The 15364-nt window shown below is 37.4% G+C and overlaps 1 long non-coding RNA gene across 1 annotated transcript in view; it reads left to right on the top strand.

The window, feature by feature from the left end:
• Positions 1-15364, top strand: part of LOC145538589 (uncharacterized) — a 169451-nt gene that overhangs the window by 37140 nt on the left and 116947 nt on the right. The window contains exon 3 of the long non-coding RNA XR_014077064.1: positions 10893-10927. This is a non-coding gene — a long non-coding RNA (uncharacterized LOC145538589). The remainder of the gene's footprint in view (positions 1-10892; positions 10928-15364) is intronic.

A 15364-nucleotide genomic window follows, 5' to 3' on the forward strand; every position in this document is an offset into this window, starting at 1 on the left:
TACTCATATGACCTTTTGTATGTTATTTTCAAAGTACGGTCAGGCCCTAAGATGTTAATAGTATGGCTCTCCTTATAGAAAAAGAGTTTTTTAGGATGGTGCATGCAAACAAGTAAAGATCAGTGCCAAACCAGGTGTGTCTGACAAACTGACAACAAGAACTACAAAACTCAAATCATTGTAAAGAATAAAGAAATTTATCTAAAATCTAGAGGTAGGTACAATCTATGTTAACTTAATCCATTTACTCTTCATTTTTTTTTTTTTTGACTTTTATCATAGTTCTTCTCTCCTACAGGGTAGCTTCATACTGGTATTGAGGGGTTGTCCTAGAATTAGATCTCATGTCTACTAATGAGATCTAAAAGGGAGAAAGAGTATGAAAGGGAGAAAAAGCTGGTGACGTCTAGAAGACCAGACCAAGAAATAACTTTTCAGGAAACCATTAGGAAATTTCTTTCCCTTTAATTGACCCAGTTGACATCATGGACTAATATGGTCCAATTATAGCAAGGAAGATGGGCTGCCCTTTCACAAATCAAGCTCACTTCTGGGGCTAAATGTGTAGACAGCTTCTGTCAATACAAGGGTACCATATGTGGGAGGAATAGATACTTGAAGAAAATCAGGGTTCTGTTAAGAGAAAGAAGAAAGAAATGAATGGATGCTCAGAACCTAGTCTAGAATCTGTCTTTATCAGCTGTGTGATATCGGGCAAGCAAGATAGCTACTTTGAGCTCTATTTTCCTTATCCAAATAACAGAGGCTTCTCATGTACTTGATATGAACTTTCTCTTTCCTTAGTAACAAATACTTCCTTTATGTTCTGGTTGGAAAATTGCCAGCTAAAGTCTCTACTTAGTCTACTCTGCCACAAGGCCTTTGAAAAAAATCTCTTTGAAAAGTATGCTGATAGTTCTTATGTGACTTTCTTGTCTTTCTCTGTTTTATCTTTCTCCCTACCTTGAATAAGGAGCCCAGGTTGCCATTTTGGACCAGGAGGTAGTCTTGAGAATGGAGACCATGCGTTGAGATGGTAGGGCAGAAAGAGAGGAGGACCTTTATGACTATAGAATTGCCTGTTCAGCCCCAGGCTCCTACTTAGAGCCCTCTTTTATGTGAAGGAAAAATTAACGTATAAATCTTTTAAACTATCCTTATGTGAAATGTTTGTTACACATAGTAGAATGTATTACTCAAAGGATCACCTTCAATCATCAGTGTATAATAATTTGTTAGTAAAGTTGATATCACTATGGCAAGCTATGGCCACTCAAATGAATGACCTGTCAAAGCTTCCATATGTCCATGCAAATGTTTTTTCTATTCCAATGGAGATTTTCCATGAAATAACATTCTACTAAATTAAATGATCATACTTTATGTTTATTTTCACAGAGGAATAGTTGAAAAATCAGAGCATTCATTAGAGGCTGTATGTTTGCAGAAAAAATGAGTAGAATTTCTTCTCCATATTGCTTTATTCTGAAACAGTCTGCATCAGAGTTCATGATTCATTTAACACTTCAGTACAAATTTTTCATGGAAAAGTACATCATTTTAAAGGGGAGCACTTCTGTGCTATTACAAAACTAAGTGAACAGTTCTTAAAATATCTGAAGTCATATTGAAGTTGAATTGCTGTAAAAGTATGTCTGCAGCTACCAAGTGATGGCAGAAATGACTAAGTGCTTTGATTAGAAATTGCCTGTGTTTATGCCAGGAGTTATTTGTGAATTTTTTTTCTGAAAAAATTACATTAAGACAGAGAATGAACTTACGGTTACCAGGGGGCAAGGGTCGGGGGTGTGGATTAGATTGGGAGTTTGGGATTGACATGTACACACTGCTATATATAAAATATAATGCCTTTCAATGAAAAAGACATGTTTGCATTGTTTCTCTTAAGTTATCTAGATAGATGGCATCCACAAATAGAGTGTGTGACTTGTACTCTCCTTTATGCCTCCATGTTCAAAGATAATGACATTCACTTATGTTTGCTCTTGCTTCCATCTTACTAACTTTGAATCTGTACTCTGTACTCTGACTTCAGTGTCTTTGGCTTTGGACAGTCTCCTGGCATTTTTACTGATCACTCTTGTATGTGTCTTCTTTTATTATTATTATTATTCCTATGATTTTTTTTTTTGATTTTGGGGGTTGATATTACCTTGAGTGAAATCATTCCCCTTTACCACCTGGTCCACTGAATTTCTCTTTCACTATCTTTTCAGCCATGCTCAATTCCTAGATCACATTTTTGAGTAGATAAAAATAACTGTTTTATGATTCTTCTTTCAGTTTAAGATGGTGGCTTGATTGAATGAAGTGGGGAAGGCTTGGTGTTGGGGAGGAAGTAAAAAAGGACCAAGGAAGTGATTGTAGAATGTAGCCCTTGATTTTAGTTTTAAAACCTTGTGCATCCTCAGGGTGTTTACTTAGACTCATCATCAAGCTCTGAATCTCATTTATCTAAGCAGCCACTTATAGAGCTTCTACATACCCAATGACACACTATTTACTAGGAATAAGGAGGTACAAGATACAATATCTGCTTTCCAGGAGCTTACTCTAATAGAGGAGATGGAGAAGTACACTGAAAATTACAGTTCGCTATGGTGGGTGTTATTGGAAAGCTCCAAAAGAATCATGGATTGCCTAAAGCAATGCTGCTGCTGCTGCTGCTGCTAAGTTGCTTTAGTCATGTCCGACTTTGTGCAGACCCCATAGACGGCAGCCCACCAGGCTCCTCTGTCCCTGGTATTCTCCAGGCAAGAATACTGGAGTGGGTTGCCATTTCCTTCTCCAATGCATGCATGCATAGCTAAGTCACTTCAGTCGTGTCCAACTCTGTGTGACCCTATGGACAGCAGGCCTCCAGGCTCCTCTGACCGCAGGATTCTCCAAGCAAGAGTATTGGAGTGGGTTGCCATTTCCTTCTCCGCCTAAAGCAATAGTTAGTGTTTATGGCTTTCATTTCATGAGATGGCCTGGAAATAAAGTAACGGTTGGTCAGTTAGGCAGAAAAGATCAGAACTATTCCAGACAGTATTTATAAGTCCCTTTCACCTCCTGAAGACATTTTCCTTAAACTTGGTGTGGTTCTTAGAATGGCAGGACATTGCACCTAGGAAACCAGCGGTTGCTGTCCTTGGTGCTGTGAGTGCTATGTCTCTGTAGGTGAAAAAGATCATATAAACAGTGCTGGTTTCTGAAATTAGGGGCAAGAATGAAGCTATTTATTTAGATAGAGGTCAAGCTGGGCAGAAGGTGGGTGAACTTCATTTTGACTAATAGAGAAAGAAGTGTTCATACACAGTCATCATTAAGAGATAGCACAGTCCCTTGATAGTCCAACTCCTTTTATGATTCACTGGATCCAAGGAAGATTTACCATACTAGTGTGAAAGTGAAAGTCACTCAGTCGTGTCCGACTCTTTGAGACCCCATGGACTATACAGTCCATGGAATTCTCTAGGCCAGAACACTGGAGTGGGTAGCCTTTCACTTCTCCAGGGGATCTTCCCAACCCAGGGATCAAACCCAGGTCTCTCACATTGCAGGTGGATTCTTTACCAGCTGAGCCACCAGGGAAGCCCAAGAATACTGGAGTGGGTAGCCTGTCCCTTCTCCAGCAGATCTTCCCAACCCAGGAATTGAACCAGGGTCTCTTGCATTGCAGGCAGATTCTTTACCAACTGAGCTACCAGGGAATCCCTAGTAGTGTGGGGGAAGTACAATAAGTGGAGGTGTTCTCTGTCTCCATGTCCTGATACAAAAATGCCATCAATGTGTATAGGGAAATGGGGGGTGAGTGTCTGGAAAAACACAGTACAGCAGCTATTCCTGATTCCATTTTCCCAGCAGCTATTGTCAGAGTTGTAGTCAAGACTGTCTATTTAAATGTGCCAATTCTGGGGATACACTTTTATAAAAAATGTTTAAACATGGGAATGCTTTCCATCCCTTAGTCATATGATGTCTAGATATTTTGTCCCTAAGGGCTTGTATCTGTTTCTTAAGACCAGTGTGGAGACAACACAGTCAGTTTCAGACAGACTTGGAAACTCAGTTTATTTGTTTGCCAGCTTTATGCTTTGGGGGGCAAAGAATTCTCTAAGCACTGATCTGTGAATATATGAAATGGAATAAGAAACTCAGCTTGCAGCATTGTAGTGAGGCTTTACAGGCATAGCACATGGAAACTGCTAGCACAGTTCCTGACAAACAGTAGGTGCCTCATAAGTGGTAGTTATTAAACTTAAATATTACTATTCTCGGTAAGGTATTTTTTTTCTCTTGGGGATGGTGTGTGGGCGCGTGGGCAGAGAAGCTGAATATATTATTTTTTGATAGGAGCCAATGCAGTCTCGTTGCAGGTAGGCCTGGGGCTCCTTTATTTCTTTTATTCTTGGTGGGAAAGGAGCTGACTAGTAGGTATATGGCAGAGTCTTAGGAAGTCAGGAATGAGCCCTTTATGGCTTTGGCACTAAATTTCCTACCCAGGCAGCATCAAAATGGGTTATCCACTGTTCTTGGATTTCTTTTTCTTCTCTTGCATTTTGGAGTACAGAACTGAGTTCATCATAGTTACTCCTAAGTTCGTGCCTCATTCTCATCATTGGTTCTGAGAAAATCTTTCTTCTTTTATATTTCATTTCAATATTTTCTTCTCTCTTTCTGTAACACTGACCTTTCTCTCTTCCTTCATTCAAAGACAGTTCATTCGTTCAGTCGTGTCTGACTCTTTGCGATCCCATGGACTGCAGCACACCAGGCTTCCCTGTCCATCACCAACTCTCAGAGCTTGCTTAAACTCATGTCCATTGAGTTGGTGATGCCATCCAAACATCTCATCCTCTGTCATCCCCTTCTCTTCCTGCCTTCAATCTTGCCCAGCATCAGGGGCTTTTCCAAGGAGTCAGCTCTTTGCATCAGGTGGCCAAAGTATTGGAATTTCTTTTCACCTTCAACATCAGTCCTTCCAATGAATATTCAGAACTAATTTCCTTTAGGATGGACTGGTTTGATCTCCTTGCAGTTCAAGGGACTCTCAAGAGTCTTCTCCAACACCACAGTTCAAAAGCATCAATTCTTCAGTGCTCAGCTTTCTTTATAGTCCAATTCTCACACTCATACTTGACTACTGGAAAAACCATAGCTTTGGCTAGATGGACCTATGTCAGCAAAGTAATGTCTTTGCTTTTTAATACACTATCTAGGTTGGTCATAGCTTTTCTTCCAAGGAGCAAGTATCTTTTAATTTCATGACTGCAGTCACCATCTGCAGTGATTTTGGAGTTCCCAAAAAATAAAGTCTCTCACTGTTTCCATTGTTTCCCCAACTATTTGCCATGAAGTGAGGGGAACGGATGCTGTGACCTTAGTTTTTTGAATGTTGAGTTTTAAACCAACATTTTCATTCTCCTCTTTCACTTTCATTAAGAGGCTCTTTCATTCTTCTTTGCTTTCTGCCATAAGTGTGGTGTCATCTGTGCATCTGAGGTTATTGATATTTCTTCTGGCAATCTTGATTCAAAGACATTCACTCTTAAGTGGATACATGTATATGGATGGCTGAGTCTCTTTACCGTCCATCTGAAACCATCACAACATTGTTAATTGTCTATACTTCAATACAATATAAAAAGTTCTTTTTAAAAGAACTTGCTTAATTTATGAATATCTTTCTATTTTACTATTCATATGTCTATTTACACAAATGTCTATAAATAAAAATGCATTATTTTATGTATGCTTTCAATGTACAGAAATGGCACTTCATCAGAAATCTCATTTGTTTCTCATTTGAAAGTTTAGAATTATGTTTTGAGCTTCATTTCCATTGCAGACTGCAGATCTATTTTATTCTATCAGATACCTGTATAGATTTCCTTCTTGTGCATCTACTGCATTTTATTTAAGAAATCCCTGGTGTTTGACTTTTACTGTTTCATATCACACTTCAATTAATACTCACTTGCATGTTTCCTCTTGTGCATTTGTATAGGAGTTTCTGTGAGTATACATCTAAGAGAGCAATTACAGAGTTGTCAAGTACAAGCATATTCTATAGGCTTGACTGCTTTAAAATGGCTGCTTAGTTTGAATTTCCAATAATAGTGCATCAGAGGGTTTCTGTTCTTGTATGTCCTCATCAGTGCTTAATATTACCTGCTTTTCTACTTTTGCTCATCTGATGTGTGTAAAGTGACATCTTTCTATTGTTTTATTTGAATTTCTTGATTGCTGGTGAAGTTGAACATTTCTTTACATAGTTATTAAGTAATTGTGTTTCCTTTACTATGAATTACTATTGTTATTTGACCACTTTCCTATTTGTATTGCAGAATTCTTTGTCTATTTTAGGTATTAATCTATTGTTCTTGCCAACAAAAGTCCATCTAGTCAAGGCTATGGTTTTTCCAGTGGTCATGTATGGATGTGAGAGTTGGACGGTGAAGAAAGCTGAGCGCCGAAGAATTGATGCTTTTGAACTGTGGTGTTGGAGAAGACTCTTGAGAGTCCCTTGGACTGCAAGGAGATCCAATCAATCCATCCTAAAAGAGATCAATCCTCGGTGTTCATTGGAAGGTCTGATGTTGAAGCTTAAACTCCAATACTTTGGCCACCTCATGCGAGGGGTTGACTCATTGGAAAAGACCCTAATGCTGGGTAGGATTGGGGGCGGGAGGAGAAGGGGACGACAGAGGATGAGATGGTTGGATGGCATCACCGACTTGATGAACATGGGTTTGGGTAGACTCCGGGAGTTGGTGATGGACAGGGAGGCCTGGCGTGCTGCAGTTCATGGGGTTGCAGGGAGTCGGACACGACTGAGCGACTGAACTGAACTGAATCTATTGTTCATTGAGGACATTATAAACATCTTCCAGTCACCTGGAATTTTGTTAATTTTTTCTGTAGTATCTTTTTAATGACATTATAAAAGATCTTTTGAATCAAAAAATTGAATTTACAAAAAAATTTAAGTTGAGTTATAATTAGAATATAGTTATAAAAATTTGCCCAAATCATAAGTGGGCAAATCATTGATTTCTCAGAGTACTCCTATGTTAATCTTTCAAAATAAGAAATAAAACTTTATGAATGTCTTCCTTTTGTTGCCTTTCTTCTTTTTTTTCAATTTTTTAATTGAAGTGTAGTTGATTTACAACATTGTGCCAATCTCTGCTATACAGCAAAGTGACTCAATTATGCATATATACATTCTTTTTTAATATTCTTTTCCATTATGGTTTATCACAGGATATTGAATATAGTTCCCTGTGCTATACTTTAAGACTTGTTGTTTGTCCATTCTAAATGTAATATTAGGTTGGTGCAAAAGTAATTGCATTTTTGCATTGTTGTGATTTGCCATTTGATATTGGAATACATTTTTAAATAAATGTGGTTATGTTATGCATCATTTTAATGCACAGTTCTCACTTTTTTTTTTGCTAATGACTTATTACTTGCTGTTTATTTTATATTTATTTTAGACTATAGAAATGATGTTAGACAAAAAGTAAATTCGAGTGTTTTTTTATTCGAGTTCAAAATGGGTCGTAAAGCAGTGGAGACAACTTGCAACATCAGCAACACATTTGGCCCAGGAACTGCTAATGAACATACAGTGCAGTTGTGGTTCAAGAAGTTTTGCAAAGGAGATGAGAGCCTTGAAGATGAGGAGGGTAGTGGCCAGCCATCAGAAGTTGACAACCACCAACTGAGTGTTATCTTTGAAGCTGATCCTCTTACAGCTACATGAGAAGTTGCCAAAGAACTCAATGTTGACCATTCTACAGTCATTTGGCATTTGAAGCAAATTGGAAAGGTGAAAAAACTCAATAAGTAGGTTCCTCATGAGCTGACCACAAATCAAAAAAGTTGTTGTTTCGAAGAGTCATCTTTTATTCTGTGCAACAACAAACCATTTCTTGATTGGATTGTGACATGCTGCAAAATGTTGATTTTATCCAGCACCTGGCGATGTCCAACTTAGTGGCTGGACCAAGAAGAAGATCCAAAGCACTTCCCAAAGCCAAACTTGCACCAAAAAAGGTCATGGTTACTGGTGGTCTGCTGTCCTTCTAATAAACTACAACTTTCTGAATCCCAGGGAAAGCATTACGTCTGAGAAGTATGCTCAGCAAATCGATGAGATGCACTGAAAACTGCTGCACTTGCAGCTAGTATTGTTCAACAGAAGGGACCAAATTCTTCTCCATGACAATACCCGAGTGTATGTTGCACAACCACATGTTGCATAACCAATGCTTCAAAAGTTGAATGAATGGGATTATGAAGTTTTGCTTCATCTGCCATATTCACCTGGCCTCTCACCAACTGACTACCACTTCTTCAGACATCTCAACAACTTTTTGCAGGGAAAACACTTCCACAGCCAGCAGGAGGCTGAAAATGGTTTCCAAGAGTTTGTTGACTCCTGAAGCACAGGATATGCTATAGGAATAAATAAACTTATTTCTCATTGGCAAAATGAGTTGATTGTAATGGTTCCTATTTTGATTAATAAAGATGTGTTTGAGCCTAGTTATAACAATTTAAAATTCACAGTCTGAAACTTCAATTACATTTGTACCAACCTAATAGTTTGTATCAACCAACTCCAAACTCCCAGTCTATCCTTCTCCCTTGCATTCTCCATCTTGGCAACCACCAGTCTGTTCTCTATGCCTGTGAGTCTGTTTCTGTTTTATAGATAGGTTCACCTGTGCCATATTTTAGATTCCACATGTAAATGGACATTTCACATGTCTTTCTCTTTCTGATTTACTTCACTTAGTATGATAATCTCTAGTTGCATCCATGTTGCTGCAAATGGCACTATTTTGTTTGTGTATTTTGGAGATTAAGTCCTTGTCTGCTATATCATTTGCAAATGTTTTCTCCCATTCCATAGGTTGTCTTTTCATTTTCTTACGGTTTCCTTTGCTGTGCAAAACCTTTAAGTTTGATTAGCTCTCATTTGTTTGTTTTTATTTCTCTTGCCTTTGGAAGCTGGCCTAAGAAAATATTGGTGTGATTATGATTATTGATTATTGGAATGATTATGATTATAAACATTGATATGATGTCAGAACATGTTTTACCTATACTCTCTTCTAGGAATTCTATGGTGTCATGTCTTATGTTTAAATCTTTAAGCCATTTTGAGTTTATTTTGGTGCATGATATGATGGTGTGTTCTAACATCATTGATTTACATTCAGCTGTCCAACTTGCTCAGCACCACTTGCTGAAAAGACTGTCTTTTTTCCATTGTATATTCTTGCCTCCTTTGTCGAAGATTAATTGACCATGAGTGTGTGGATTTATTTCTGGGCTCTTTATTCTGTTCCATTGTTCTATATACCTGTTTTTATATCATGCTCTTTTTCTTTAATAGCCCCTCTTTCTTCCCTAAAGTTAGCAATTGTTTTAGTTATCAATTTCTCTATACCAGTTTCTCTATCAATTTACCTTTATTTCAAACCTAGTGATTTAAAACAACATTTACTATCTCAGTTTCTGAGTGTCAGGAATCCAAAGGCAGCTTAGCTGGTGGTTTGAGCTCAGGTTCTCATTAGACTGTGGTCCAGGTGTAGTCAAGGGCTGTAATCATCTGAAGACTTACCAAGACTGAAGGATCTGCTTCCAGAGGGCTCACTCATATGACTGTTGACTGGAGTCTTCAGTTCCTCGCTGGTTGTTGTGTGAGGTCTCAGTCCCTCACCACATGGGCCTCTCCCAAGGGCTGCTTAGAATGTGTTAGGAAGGAAAGAAGGAATGTGTTAGATGGAAGAAGGTGGAGGGAGGAGTAGCTATGGTGATTTTTTCTGACCTAGTCTCTGAAGTCACAAGTTATCATTTTTACTTTATTCAGTTAGAAGCTAGTCTCCAAGGTCAGCCCACACTCGAGGGGAGTGTGTAGACTCTACCTCGTAAAGGGACTAATATCAAGTAATTTTTAAAACATCACTAAAACAACCTTTGCTTCTAATACCTCTTCATTTATTTCTTTGTGAACTTTATAGAAATAGAATTATACAATATATATTCTGTATCAGGCTTATTTCATTCAGAATTATGTTTATGGGATTCATTTTTGATCATACCAATCTTCTGTTTAATTTCTGGATAATATTCTATTATGTAAATGTATGACAGTTGATTTATTCATGAATATGGGTTGATCCTAGTTTGGTGCTATTATAAATAATAGTGCACGAATGTTCTTGGACATAACCTTTGGTGCACATATATGTGTATTTCTGATAGTTATGTATTTTGGAGTGAATTGCTGGATCACAGAGTATGCAGCCTTATGTACCTAGCATTAGTAAATGATGCTGAGTGTTTTCCACAGTGGTTGTATTGACTTACATCTCCACCAGCATTTTAAGAGAGTTTCAGTTACTCCACATTGTTGTTAGCACTAACTGTGATCAGTCTGCTAAGTTTTAGGAAATGTATTGCAGCATCTCATTTTAGTTTAAATTTGTATTTTCTGTGACTAATGAGATTGAGCTCCTTTTAATCTCATTGACCATTTGGATAACTTCTCTTGTAAATTGTCTCTTGAAGTCTCTTGCCGACTTTTCTACTGAGTTATCTTTTTTTTTTATTGATTTGTGGAAATTCTTTATAAACTTTCACTGCATGAATTACAAATATCTTTTACCACTCTGTGACTTACTTTTTTTCACTCTCTTAGTGGCATCTTATGATGAATAGAAGTTTCTTTACTTTAATCCAATTTTTAAAATAATTTCCTTTGCTATTAGTGTGCTTTTATCTGTTTATCTTTCTCTATGTCTAATGTGAAAATATTAATCTACATTATTTTCATTAAATTTTAATGTTTTACCTTCTCCAGATAGATCTTCAATCGATCTGGCATTGATCTCTGTGTAAGGTAAAGTAGGAGTCATTCCATTTTTTAAAGCATTCACATAAATAATTGACTCGGCATTGAAAAGATTGTCCTTTATCTCTACTCTGCATTGCCACCTATGTTATAGTTCAGGTCCATAGGTTTAGGGGTCTGTTTCTAGACTATTATATTTCATTCATCTATTTAACACTTCAATACTACACTCTATTAAAAATCATATCTTCATATGTCTTGAATTTATTCAAGAACTTCCTTTCAAAATTATCTAATATTTTTGCCTGTTCTTGACCCTTTGCACTTCTTTATTAATTTTGGAATCATCTTTTTCATTTCTATAAAAGAATCTACTTAGAATTTCAACTTGGATTCTATTAAATATTGAGATTGGTTTTAGGGAGGATCAATTGATTTACAACATGGATTATTCTAACCCACAATATACTGGAGCCTTCCATTCATTTAGATATCTTTTATTTACCTCAGTAATTTTTTAGAGTTTTTGGTAGAGGCATTGTGTATCTTTTGTTAAATTTATTCCTAGGTAATTGAAATATTTTCTATTTTTTTTTGTTTACATGTAGAAATACCATGATTTTTAAAATATTGACTTGGTACCCCATAACTGTGCTGAACTAAACTATTAGTTCTAAATGTTTAGTGTCTGTGGATTGCCTATACTATCATGTCATTTACAAATAACAATAATTTCATTTTTCTTTTCCAGATGTTATTTATTTATTTTTGCGTTGCACTGGCTATGACTTCCAGTACAATGTTTAATAGGAGGGATGGTAGCAAACGTTCTTGCTTTATTTCTAATCTCAGAATTTGAAATCTATGCCTACTTCTTTGCATTTACCTTTTAATATCAATCCACACAAAGCATCTTTAAAAACATAGTAAGAGGTGGGAATTCCACTCAGTTTTTTCTACATATTGATATTTTTTCCAATGCCCCATTCTAAATAATACATGTGTTTGCTACTGATTTGACTTGTCCCTTTGATTATATACCAGATAAACAATAATGATCACTTGTATCAGTATAGGAGTGATAAATTTTGTGAGACATGACCAGGTTTGGGGTATTGTTTAAAAGATCTTTTATTTTTTCTAATTTAAATGTTAATACAACCCACGAAAACAGAAAAGATTGCATATACTCTGGATATGGCATGACAGTGATAAAGATTTCTGGTTATTTGTTTAGCTTAAGAGTACGTAATTCTTATCATAGATATCTTTATAAGGGCAGCAGTTCACTATAAATCTGCTTGATACCAAGAATCAAGGCAATAATGAATTTAAAGTTGTTTATGTGGCATCTGTCCTGTTGGCAAAGAAGAGCTGAAGAAATGTATATCTATGTATGCAGGTTGATCCAAAAGGAGTTAAGTAAGTTCTTTTCTTAAAAGATTTTTTAAAAAGTCCTAAGTGGCTGTTAGACTTCAGTGAATGCCTTTTATGGATCTACTGAGATATTTGTGTGGGCTTTCACATATAGTGGAATCATGTGGTATAAATCACATTGATAGATTTTCTAATGTTCTCTGTGTTATTGTGTTTAACCTTTCTTGATCATAATATTATATTTAATATGCTATTCAAACACTGGCAACCCACTCCAGTACTCTTGCCTGGTAAATCTCATGGATGGACGAGCCTGATAGGCTGCAGTCCATGGGGTAGCTAAGAGTTAGACATGACTGAGTGACTTCACTTTCACTTTTCACTTCCATGCATTGGAGAAAGAAATGGCAACCCACTCCAGTGTTCTTGCCTGGAGAATCCCAGGGATGGGGGAGCCTGGTGGGCTGCAGTCTATGGGGTTGCACAGAGCCAGACACGCCTGAAGCGACTTAGCAGCAGCAGCAGCAGCAGCTGAAGTGGTAGATGCTGTTTGTGCCCTGCTCATACCCACATGGGATGAACCATTTCCATGCATGCTGAGCCCACTACCAGTATCTGTGACTCTTGGCCTGAGAGTTTTCTCTAGTTATTGGAACCTCCTCTGTCTGTATGCAGGTCAGGCTGCAAGTAACAGAGAATTAACACTTTCCCCATGACAGGGGCAGCCCTCAGCCAATGACTGATGGAGTTGAGAGGATAAAGGACCTATCTTCTATGCCCCCTCAGAAGGATATATCTGAGGCGTGTTCTCCATTGGCTTCCAGTCTAAGCTAATGGATTAAACACAAGTTGCTCACAATGATAACTTGCTTGAAAAATGCACTTGTTTCCTTGTGTTCTCTTACTCCCCTACTGGTGTTTCCTAGAGTCACCTTCCAAGAAAATCATTGCTCATGAATCCTTATCTTAGTATCTGTTTCTGGAGTGTCCCCAAATAAATAACTGACATTTTCTTTGAAATTCTGTACCTACATTAAAAAGTAAACCCAGCCTGAATTTTTAAATCTTATTTTGCCCTTTTACAGTTTTCTTATGAAAGTTATACAATCCTAATAAAGTTAATTTGATAGCTTTACCTTTTTTCTCCTTAAAGAACTTATGTTAGAGAGTGATTATCTGTTCTTCAAAGTTCTATAAAACTTATCCAGAACCATCTGGGTGTGATGATTTTGGGGGAGGAAAGAGAAAGCTTTGACTGTAATTATAATTTGTCTAATAGTGATTGGTTTACACAAATTTTCTATTTCTTCTTGTGTAAACTTTGCTATATTTTATCTATATTGCAAAAAGTTTATTCACTTTAACTAGGGTTTCAAGTACATTGGTTTATAGTTGTTCATAATAGTCATGTAAGTGGTATAATGAAGCTGATTCATACTGGTTGATAAGAGGTGATGACTGTTAAATTTTCAGTTATGATGAGTGGTTAATATCACATTGGTAGTTGGTCACAATTGGAAATTGGCTATGGTGGAAGTATTTACTCCATGGAAATTGGTAAACACTACACATGAGGATTTTCTTTTCTACTAAAGTGGTTGTTAAAATTGCCTGCACAACACTGGTTACTCTCATAATTCACTGGTCCCTCCTTCTCAATCTCCTTTATTGATTTTTTCTCTTTTCCTTAACTCTTAAGATTTCAGTGCCCCATTACACAATCCTTGGTCCCCTTTTCATCTCTGTCTACACTGACTGCCCCTGGTGATCTTGTCTAGTTTCAGGGTTTTAAACCCACCCATATTCCCATGAGTTCCAAATTTCTATCTCCATCCTGGACCATTCTCCTAAATGCTAGACTTACATGGCCAGTTGTCAACTCAACTCTCTTCCTTGATGTTTAATAGACATTTCGGATTTAACATGATCAAAGCTGACCTCCTGATACACTCCTCCAAGCCTGCTCCCCTGGCAGTCTTTCGGTCTCCGTTGTTGGCAACTCCGCATTCCAGTTACTCAATCAGGAAATCTTATAGTCATTCACAATTTCTGTCTTTATCTCATACCCTATATACAATTTATTAGAAAATCATGCTGTACATCAATATATACACAAATTTGGTTATTCTCACTCTTCTACCCTAAGTTCTCACTCTCTCTCTTAAGTGAATTTTGCCTAGCCTAGCCTCCTAATGGGTTTTCTGCCACCCACGCTTGCCCTCTATAGAATCTATCACCAAATCCTTCAAGTAGCCAGAATGATCCTTTTTTAAGCATCAGATCATGTTACTCATCTGCTCAAAAATTTCTGCTGGCTCCCAGTTTCACACATAATACAATCCAGAGCCCCTGTGATGGGCCTCACCTTTACTTCTATGACCATATCTCCTACTAAATTCCCCTCCCTTCACACTCACTCTAGTCACACTGCTCTTCAGAACAAACAAACAGAAAACCCCAAAACCCCAAAACCGAAAAAACAACACCGGCAAGCTTCTGCCTCAGAGCCTCTGGAATATTCTTCTCCTAGATAATTGCACAGCCTACTTCCTCACTTGATTCAAAAACCATATACTATATGATCACTGTTTATGATGTCTGTCTGAGCCCTACAGGGTAGGATATACATCTGTTCACTGATATATCCCCACAGTGAAGCAGAGGGCTGCTGACACACTGTGGTGCTCAGTACACATTATATCTGATGAAAGAATGTATTGGCTCAATCAGTGAAGATGTGGCCTTGCTGCTCTATTAAATAAGATTCAGGGCTCTGCCTTGTCTCCCCAGGAAAATCTCAGGTAACAGAACATACCAGTCCATGCTTTCATATCACATCTTCTGAGAGCAGCTTCCATGCTGTCCTTTCCTCTGTCTGGAGGAAGCAGATCTAATTTTCTTAGGAAATCACAGTTGGAACAACTCCATCCCTTCTTTGCCATCCTTAAGTGTGAAATTCTACTTGGAATGTGAAGAAACTTTACCCTTCCCTGGCTGACAGCTTTACACCCTTTTGGAATCCCTCAAATTAGGATTGAGATTGGGAGGCAGATTTTCTAAATATTTATTTTATTTATTTATTTGGCTGTGCTGTGTCTTTTTTTTTTT

The sequence above is a fragment of the Giraffa tippelskirchi genome, chromosome 2, assembly GCF_054371585.1.
Source record: "Giraffa tippelskirchi isolate mGirTip1 chromosome 2, T2T-mGirTip1v1.2.pri, whole genome shotgun sequence".
NCBI lineage: Eukaryota > Metazoa > Chordata > Mammalia > Artiodactyla > Giraffidae > Giraffa > Giraffa tippelskirchi.